General features: G+C 41.6%; 1 pseudogene; it reads left to right on the top strand.

Annotated features, from left to right (window-relative positions):
• The first annotated feature begins 6238 nt into the window (after positions 1–6238).
• Positions 6239–7277, top strand: LOC145688623 (small subunit ribosomal RNA; annotated as a pseudogene).
• Positions 7278–9589: the final 2312 nt, after the last annotated feature.

The raw sequence follows: 9589 nt of genomic DNA, 5'->3' as shown, positions 1-9589 counted from the left end.
TGTGAGCACTTTGAAAGCACTTGTGAACATTCTGAAGCCAACTGTGAGTATTTTGAAGATAAGCATGAGAAATTATGTTTTCAATTGTGAGCCCTATATCCGCAAATATGAACGAAAAGTCGGCAACTATGAGCGTTTTGACAGCAACTGTGAGCCATAGGTCGGCTATTATGAACGAATAGTCGGCAACTATGAACACTTTATTGGTATGTAAGCATTGCGACGGCTTTTGTGAGGAATCTGACGGCAACTGTGAGCCTTTTGACACCAACCATGAGCAATTTAACTTACACTATCAGCAGTATATTTCATATTATGAATGAAAAGTCGGCAGCTATGATCGTTTTGACGGCAAGTGTGAGGATTTTGACGGCTAGTGTGAACCTTCTCAAGGTAACTGTGAGCTCTATGTCCGGAATTATGAACGAATTGTGGGCAACTAAAAGCATTTTCACGGCTTGTGAGAGGATCCTCATGGCAACTTTGAGCATTTTGATCCGGTGATTCCTTCCACCTACTTCGATAAAAAAAAAAATGTTTCCGTACATTCTCGGTAGAGATTTCTCTTCTCTAGTTTCACTAGTTTTCTTTCTGTAGAGAAGAAAAAGAAGAAAAAGAAAAAAATGGAAAGAAAGAAAAAATGAAAGAAAAGAAAAAAGATATCAAATTATGTACTCTCACGGGCGGTTTTGACGTTAAGCGTGGGCTCTGTTTGCCGTCAAATTTTCAACTTTCTACAACAATTTAGAGTATCTTTTCTTTTAGAAAAGTGCAGATACAATAATTCCTTACACGTACTCGAACGCACAATATCCAGGTACACTTCTTGTAGAAATTGCACTTTCAGTTTTGAATAGTTTCCTTATAGCAGTGCAAAAGCTTAGTTTCGAATAAAAATGACCTCAAGTGTGTGCGAAATACAAATTTACTCTAATTTACTTTCATGCTCTATTATTGTTCACCCATTGAAAGAGTAAAGTATATGATTCAATAAAATTTATGTTTTTTGTTTCGCTTATCACTATTTTTCTTCTTTCCACTTTTCCGCACAATGTCAACACATCTTCGTGCACAGCTACACCTATCTTCGTCCAAAACTTTTCAAACCTTCGGTAAAAGACAAACTCAAGTTTCTTTTGGTTAGCTTGTGGCTTCGCCCACAAAGCCCCTCCTTTTGAAGGTATTTCGGTCTTGCACCTCTTATTCTCACAATTCTAAGGAATTTCAAGTTTACTTTACTATTTCAACTAATTAAAAGATAAGATTTTGGATCCCAAGAAAACGCCTATTTAAATAACATGGGGATTTCTTCATCCCCCTTTAGACCCCTTAAACATTAAAAATATTCACTTTTGGCAATTTTGCTGTAGCTTAGTCTCGAAAGCCTACAACCATGCTAAATTTCATCATTCCAATTCTGCCACAATTAACCGAACATTTTGGCGTGCAGAAGACGTCCCATATAAATGACATGAGAAAGACTTTTCAATTCCCCATAAAACCACTCTAAAGTTGAAAATTTTTACTTTGTACTGATTTACTTAGGTAACGCTAATGAAAACGTACAAGAATACCGAATTTCTCGTTTGTGTTCCAATTACAAGTAACTAAACTTTGAGATTACAAGTCCAAATAAAGGCCCATTTAAATAACATGGGGAATTTCTTCATTTCCTCTTTAGACCTCTTAAAAGTTAAAAATATTCACTTTTGGCAATCTTCCTGTCGGTTAGTCCCCACAATCTACAATCATGTCGAAATAAGTCATTGTAGCCCTACAGGAAGTGCCCAATAATTTTGGGACGTCAAAGGTGTTTCATAGAAATAACATGGGATTTTTTTTTGAGTTCCGCATAAAACCACTCTAAACTTGGAAATATACGTATATATATTCACTTATCCAACAAGGTAAGAGTTACAAAAACGTACAAGCATCCGGAATTTCCAAGTTTTATTAAAAGTACCTAAAATTTCAGATTATAGGTCCGCAAAACCGTCCATTTAAATAACATATGAAATATCTTCATCGCCCCTTTAGACCAATTAAACGTTCAAAATATTCACTTTTGGAAATTTTCCTGTGACTTACTCCCGAAAGGCTACAGTTTCGTCAAATATGGCCATTATAACTCTACAGGAAGTGCCCCATAATTTGCGAGTGTGAAAGCCTTCGTATAATTAAAGCCTTCGTTGCTTTTTTTTTCTTACCACATTATTAATTTTATAAATTTTGAGGACATGTATAAGAATTTTGACGGCAAGTGTGAGCAGTTTGACGGCTAGTGTTACAACGATAAAATACAATTCGCTGTAGCCTTGGTTCCTTATTTTTTTATAATACATACGAGCCACTGTTTCCATTACATGGTTTCTTTCCATTTTTATTTATATATATATGTATATATTATTTACATATATATATTATTTATCTGGTTGCCTGCCAACTAGATATTGACAACTACATTATCTTATGACATATGAATATCTTTTTTGTATATTTGATAATTGTATACTTTTAACTAACTTCTTCTTCGAAAGTAACCTGGGTTAGTACATATAAAAAAATACTCATTGCCCAAAACATATAAAAATATACAACGTACCGGTGTAGCGTTAACCATCTGACGGCAACTGTGAACCCTATGTCCGCAATTATGAACGAAAATTCGGCAACTATGAGCATCGTGAACGCGTGTGTGAGCACTTTTAAAGCACGTGTGAACATTCTGAAACCAACTGCGAACATTTTGAAGATAAACATGAAAAATTATGTTTTCAACTATGAGCCCTGTGTCCGCAATTATGAACAAAAAGTCGGCAACTATGAGCGTTTTGACGGCAACTGTGAGCACTGGGTCGGCAATTATGAACAAAAAGTCGGCAACTATGAGCAGCATGAGAGCTAGTGTGAGCAATTTGAAAGCATGCGTGAACATTCGGAAGCCAAAAGCGAGTATTTTGAAGATAAACGTGAAAAATTATCTTTTCAACTGTGAGCCCTATATTCACAATTACTAACGAAAAGTCGGCAATTATGAGTGTTTTGACGGCAACTGTGAGGTTTGGGTCGGCAATTATGAACGAAAAGTCGGCAACTATGAGCGCCTAGATGGCAACTGTGAGGCCTTGGCCGGCAATTATGAACGAATGGTCGGCAACTATGAGCACTTTTTTTTTCATAAATGTGAGCATTCCGACGGCTTGTGTGAGGAATCTGACGGGAACTGTGGTACTTTTAACAGCAAAAATGAACCATTTAACTTATACAATCAGCAGTATGTTAGATATTATGTATGAAAAGTCGGCAACTATGAGCATCATGGAAGCAAGTGTGAGCATTTTGAAAGTACGTGTGAACATTCTGAAGGCAACTGTGAGTATTTTCAAGTTGAGCACGAACGATTATGTAGGCAAATATGAGCCCTTTGCCCGCAATTATGAACGAAAAGTCGGCAACTATGAGCGTTTTGACGGCAATTCTGAGGCGTTGGTCGGCAATTATGAACGAGTAGTCGGCAACTATGATCACATTATTATTTTTTTAATGTGAGCATTCTGACGGCTTGTCAGATTCTTCACACCGCAAATGTGAGACTTTTGAAAGCTACCATGAACCATTTAACTTTCACTATCAGCATTATGAATAAAAAGTCGGCAAATATGAGCATCGTGGAAGCGAGTGGGAGCATTTTGAAAGTACGTGTGAACATTCTGAATGCAACTGTGAGTATTTTGAAGATGAGCACGAACCATTATGTAGGCAACTATGAGCCCTTTGTCCGCTATTATGGACCAGAAGTTGGCAACTATGAGCGTTTTGACGGCAACTGTGAGCCCTATACCCGCAATTATGAACGAAAAGTCCGCAACTATGAGCGCTTTAACTGCAAGTGTGAGCTTTGTGACGATTCTGACGGCAACTGTGAGCCATTTGTCGGGAACTATAAACTTTTATGTCGGGACTATGAATGAGAAGTCGGCAACTATGAATCAAAAGTCGGCAACTATGAGCACTCTGGCGGCAAGTGTGAGCAATTTGACGTCTACTGTGAGGATTCTGACGGCAACTGTGAGCTATTTGAGTGGAACTATTAAGCATTGTGTGTGCAACTGTGAACGCTCTGAGGGGTTTCCTGAGCATTTTGACAGCATCTATGAACCACATTTCGGGAACAGTGGGCAATCTGACGGGAACTGTGAACATTGTTGTTGTCGATTTTACACCCCGCATAACGTTAGAATATGACGGCAACCGTGGCTTCGTTTGCCGTCATTTTTGATAGTCTGTGATTTTTCGTGACTGGTGTGCAATCGAGAGGAATCGCTACATTATTGGGATTAGGGTACAGAAGAAGCCCCGTTTACACTTTGTTAAGTCCTGGCTTGAAATTGTTCAATGAGGAGGTAATTAACATGAGTTTGACCTAATTCATGTTTTTGGATAGTTCTTTACATTAATTTTGAATCCCGAACGCGAAAAGCAGCCCTTTTCGCAGAGAACTTTTTACCCAGCATAACCTTTGAGTATGGCGGCAACTGTGGCTTCGTTTACGGTCATTTTTGAGATTCCGTGATTTTCGTGACTGGTGTCCGATCGAGAGGAATCTCATCACTATAAGAGGTATGATAGTCGGCAATCTTGCTATATACTTAGGTTAGGCTCCTTATATTTTCAATTTGTTCACAGAAGTTAATAGAGTGTAAAAGTTGTTAAGTTTTGAGTGTCGTGTTCTGTAACGGTTTATATATATATACTGGATATCAAATCACGTTTTCCCACCCTTACGTTAGATGTATACGGCAACCGTGGCAGCATTCGCCGTCATGGTCAAAACGACACTGCGCAACGCCGGCGATTTCAAGACAGGTGTAGTACCGAGAGGAATCTGTACACTATAGGAGGTAGGGTAGTGAACAAGCCTTCTATATAAACATTTCCTTTAAATTGTTCGCAGAGGTTGGAGAGACCGCTAATGGTATTGCTTTCTAAATGAGGCTTACTTTTTTCTCTCCGCGGCCTATTCTGTCGAGAAATCTTGACTTCTGGGCACAGACAGAAAGCTAGTCTTCGCAGGAGGCGGAAATGGCTAAATTGGGAAGGGAAGCCAAAGGCTGGTTGGTTTCTTTATGGGAGTCTAAAAGCACTATCGCTGTTGATGTTGGTTAATTTTGAAGGCGGACTAATATCGGCGGATGGTAGTGTAGGCTCAAAAGGAATTTATCACCCGCAGGCTAGAACACTGGGATGCTATTCACGGGCGTCCTAGCCGGTCAAGGTGTAGAGGAGGTTGCAAACCCTGTTGCTGCCTGGGAGGAATGCTTCATAGAAATGTGCGTCCATGGGCGGACCTTTGAAAGGGCATGCAGTGCGGGTTTGTCAGCACGCCTAATGTTGTCCGAAGACTTCCTCGTATTTTAACAAAGAATGTCAGAAACCTTGGTCTGACGGCTGTTTCTAAGAGGGCACGTGGCGATGAGGAATGTGTGAGGTAGGCTCTCATACGGAAGTACCTGTCGTTTATGGGAAGGAGACAATCCTTCTTAACCCGAGGCCTAGCCTGTCGATCACGCCTTCGGGCAATTGACTTCTGGCCGATGCCGTTTTGTGCGGTTGCTGAATGCGAAGAATACTTGAACGGAAGCTACTGTCACACCCAGAGGACAAGAGTAAGACTTATTTCACTGGAGCAGGAGTCTGAATTTCTTTTGTGGGCAACCTTACGGCCAGTTCTAACGGGAGCCAGGCCCCACAAAAGTAGGCTTATTCCGGTGGAGGAAGAGTCTTTAAAATTTGCTGTGTCGGGTGAACGGCTATATTTGAACGGAAGCCACAGTCATCCATAGGACACGAGTAGACTTATTTCGCTGGAGGAGTAGTCTAAATCTGCTTTTGTGGGTACCCTTACGGACAGTTCTAACGGGAGCCAGGCCCCACAAAGGTAGGCTTATTCTGGTGGAAGAGGAGTCTTTAAAATTGCTCTGTCGGATGTACCGGCAACGTGTGGAAGGAAGCTCTTGTAACCCAAGGACACAAGTAGGCTTGTTCCATTGGATTGGGAGTCTAATATGCTCTTGGCGGCTGTCACACGGCCAGTATTAACGGGAGCTAGTCACCACAAGAGTAGGCTTATTCCAGCGGAACAGAAGTCTAAAATGCTTGGTCGGTGTAGCTTTCCTATCCTTTGTTAGAACGCTGTGTTGGTTGTGTCCAACACTTTCCGGCTTTTTAGTCGGTCAATTCTCTGGTTGATCCTGCCGGTAGTCATATGCTTGTATCAATGATTAAGCCATGCATGTCTCAGTGCAAGCCAAAACAAGGTGAAACCGCGAATGGCTCATTAAATCAGTTATGGTTCATTAGATCGTACCTATCCTACTTGGATAGCTGTGGTAATTCTAGAGCTAATAGATGCAACTAGAATCCCGCCCAGCAATGGAAGGGATGCTTTTATTAGATTAAATCCAATCGGTCGGTTCGTCCGTCCGAAACCTTGGTGACTCTGAATAACTTTGGGCTGATCGCACGGTCTCTGTACCGGCGACGCATCTTTCAAATGTCTGCCTTATCAGCTGTCGATGCTAGGTTCTGCGCCTACCATGGTTGTTACGGGTAACGGGGAATCAGGGTTCGATTCCGGAGAGGGAGCCTGTGAAACGGCTACCACATCCAAGGAAGGCAGCAGGCGCGCAAATTACCCACTCCCGGCACGGGGAGGTAGTGACGTAAAATAACGATACGGGACTCATCCGAGGCCCCGTAATCGGAATGAATACACTTTAAATCCTTTAATGAGAATCTATCGGAGGGCAAGCCTGGTGCCAGCCGCCGCGGTAATTCCAGCTCCGATAGCGTATATTAAAGTTGTTGCGGTTAAAAAGCTCGTAGTTGGATCTGGGTATCGGACGATCGGTTCGCCGCCCGGCGTTTAACTGATCGTTCTGGACGTCCTGCCGGTTTTTCCTTTCTCGGTGCTCTTCATTGAGTGCCTTGATTGGCCGGCACGTTTACTTTGAACAAATGAGAGTGCTCAAAGCAGGCCGTGTCGCCTGAATGTTCGGTGCATGGATTAATGGAATAGGACCTCGGTTCTATTTTGTTGATTTTCGGAACTAGGCAACTATGAGTCTTTTGACGGCAACTGTGAGGCATTGGTCTTCAATTATGAACGAATATTAGGCAACTATGAGCGTTTTGACGGCAACTGTGAGGCCTTGGTCGAAATTATGAACGAATAGTCGGCAACTATGAGCACATTTTTTTTCTTAATGTGAGCATTCTGACGGCTTGTGCGAATAATCTGACGTCAACTGTGAGCCTTTTGATAGCAACCATGTACCATTTAACTTACACTATCAGCAGCATGTTAGATATTATGAATGAAAAGTCGGCAACTATGACCATCGTGGAAGCGAGTGTGAGCATTTTGACACTGCGTGTGAACATTCTGAAGGCAACTGTGAGTATTTTGAAGATGAGCACGAACCATTATGTAGGCAACTATGAGCCCTTTGTACGCAATTATGAACGAAAAGTCGGCAACTATGAGCGTTTTGACGGCAACTGTGAGGCATTGGTCGGCAATTATGAACGAATGGTCGTCAACTATGAGCACTTTATTTTAATGTGAGTATTCTGACGGCTTGTGTGAAGAATCTGACCGCAACTGTGAGACTTTTCACAGCAACCATGAACCATTTAACTTACACTATCAGCATTGTGAATGAAAAGTCGGCAACTATGAGCATCGTGTAAGCACTTTGAAAGTACGTGTGAACATTCTGAAGGCAACTGTGATTATTTTGAAGATGAGCACGAACCAGTATGTGGGCAACTATGAACCCATTGTCCGCAATTATCAAATAAATGTCGGCAACTATGAGCGTTTGGCGGCAACTGCGAGGCCTTGTTCGGCAATTATGAACCAATAGTCGGCAACTATGAGCAATTTTTTAAATGTGAAAATTCTGACGCAAACTGTGAGCATTTTGATAGCAACCATGAACCATTTAACTTACACTATCAGCAGTATGTTATATATTATGAATGAAAAGTCGGCAACTATGAGCATCGTGGAAGCGAGTGTGAGCATTTTGAAAGTACGTGTGAACATTCTGAAGGCAACTGTGATTATTTTGAAGATGAGCACGAACCAGTATGTGGGCAACTATGAGCCCTTTGTCCGCAATTATCAACGAAACGTCGGCATGTATGAGCGTTTTGACGGCAACTGTGAGGCCTTGGTCGGCAATTATAAACGAATAGTCGGCAACTATGAGCACTTTTTTTAAATGTGAGAATTCTGACGGTTTGCTTGAGCAATCTAACGGAAACTGTGAGGCTTTTGACAGCAACCATGAACCATTTAACTTACAATATCAGCAGTATGATTGATATGAATGATAAGTTGGCAACTATGAGCATTTTGAGAGTACGTGTGATCATTGTGAAGCCAACAGAGAGTATTTTGAAGATAAACATGAAAAATTATGTTTTCAATTGTGAGCCCTATATCTACAATTATGAACGTAACGTCGCCAACTATGAGCGTTTTGACGGCAACTGTGAGCCCTATGTCCGCAATTATGAACAAATAGTCCGCAACTATGAGCGCTTTGACGACAAGTGTGAGCATTGTGACGCCTTTTGTGACGATTCGGACGGCAACTGTGAGCCATTTGTCGGGAACTATAAACTTTTATGTCGGGGACTATGAATGAAAAGTCGGCAACTATGAATCAAAAGTGGGTAACTATGAGCACTCTGACGGCAAGTGTGAGCAATTTGATGTCTACTGTGAGGATTCTGACTGCAATTGTGAGCTATTTGAGTGGAACTATTAAGCATTGTTGTGCAACTGTGAACGCTCTGAGGAGTTTCCTGAGCATTTTGACAGCATCTATGAACGACATTTCGGGAACAGTGGGCAATCTGACGGGAACTGTGAACATTGTTGTTGGCGACTTTTCACCCAGCATAACGTTAGAATATGACGGCAACCGTATCTTCGTTTGCAGAAATTTTTGACATTCTGTGATTTTTCGTGACTGATGTGCAATCGAGAGGAATCGCTATATTATAGGGATTAGGGTACAGAAGAAGCCCCGTTTACACTTTGTTAAGTCCTGGCTTGAAATTGTTCAATGAGGTTGTAATTAACATGAGTTTGATCTAATTCATGTTTTGGGATTGTTCTTTACATCAATTTTGAATCCCGAATGCGAAAAGCAGCCCTTTTCGCAGAGAACTTTAGTAGCACACTTGCACGTTAGTAGCACAAGAAGCCTTTAATACGCTCGGGTCGGGCGACTAGAGCTAGAATTCGCTGCTTTGCAGTCCAGTATCCTTTTCTGTTCAAGATGGTATTCAATGAAAAACTGGTAGGCATGATTTTTGGCTAGAAACTCACGGGGAGCCTAAGATTATTCCTTGTGATGCAGGGAAAGGCTTTCGAATGAACACGCCCAGCTTTGTGGTGAGTGACCGCAGCTGACGGGGCCAAACAGGAGGCAGTGCGGCACCCGATGCGGTAAGTTAAACTAACTTTAATGTCTTGCACGGCATACGTGAAATGCTGTTGTAGAATTTTTAC

This window comes from Thermobia domestica, chromosome 6, assembly GCF_964235325.1.
Source record: "Thermobia domestica chromosome 6, izTheDome1.hap1.1, whole genome shotgun sequence".
Classification (NCBI taxonomy): Eukaryota; Metazoa; Arthropoda; class Insecta; order Zygentoma; family Lepismatidae; genus Thermobia; species Thermobia domestica.
This window is presented reverse-complemented; position numbering and strand designations above follow the sequence as displayed.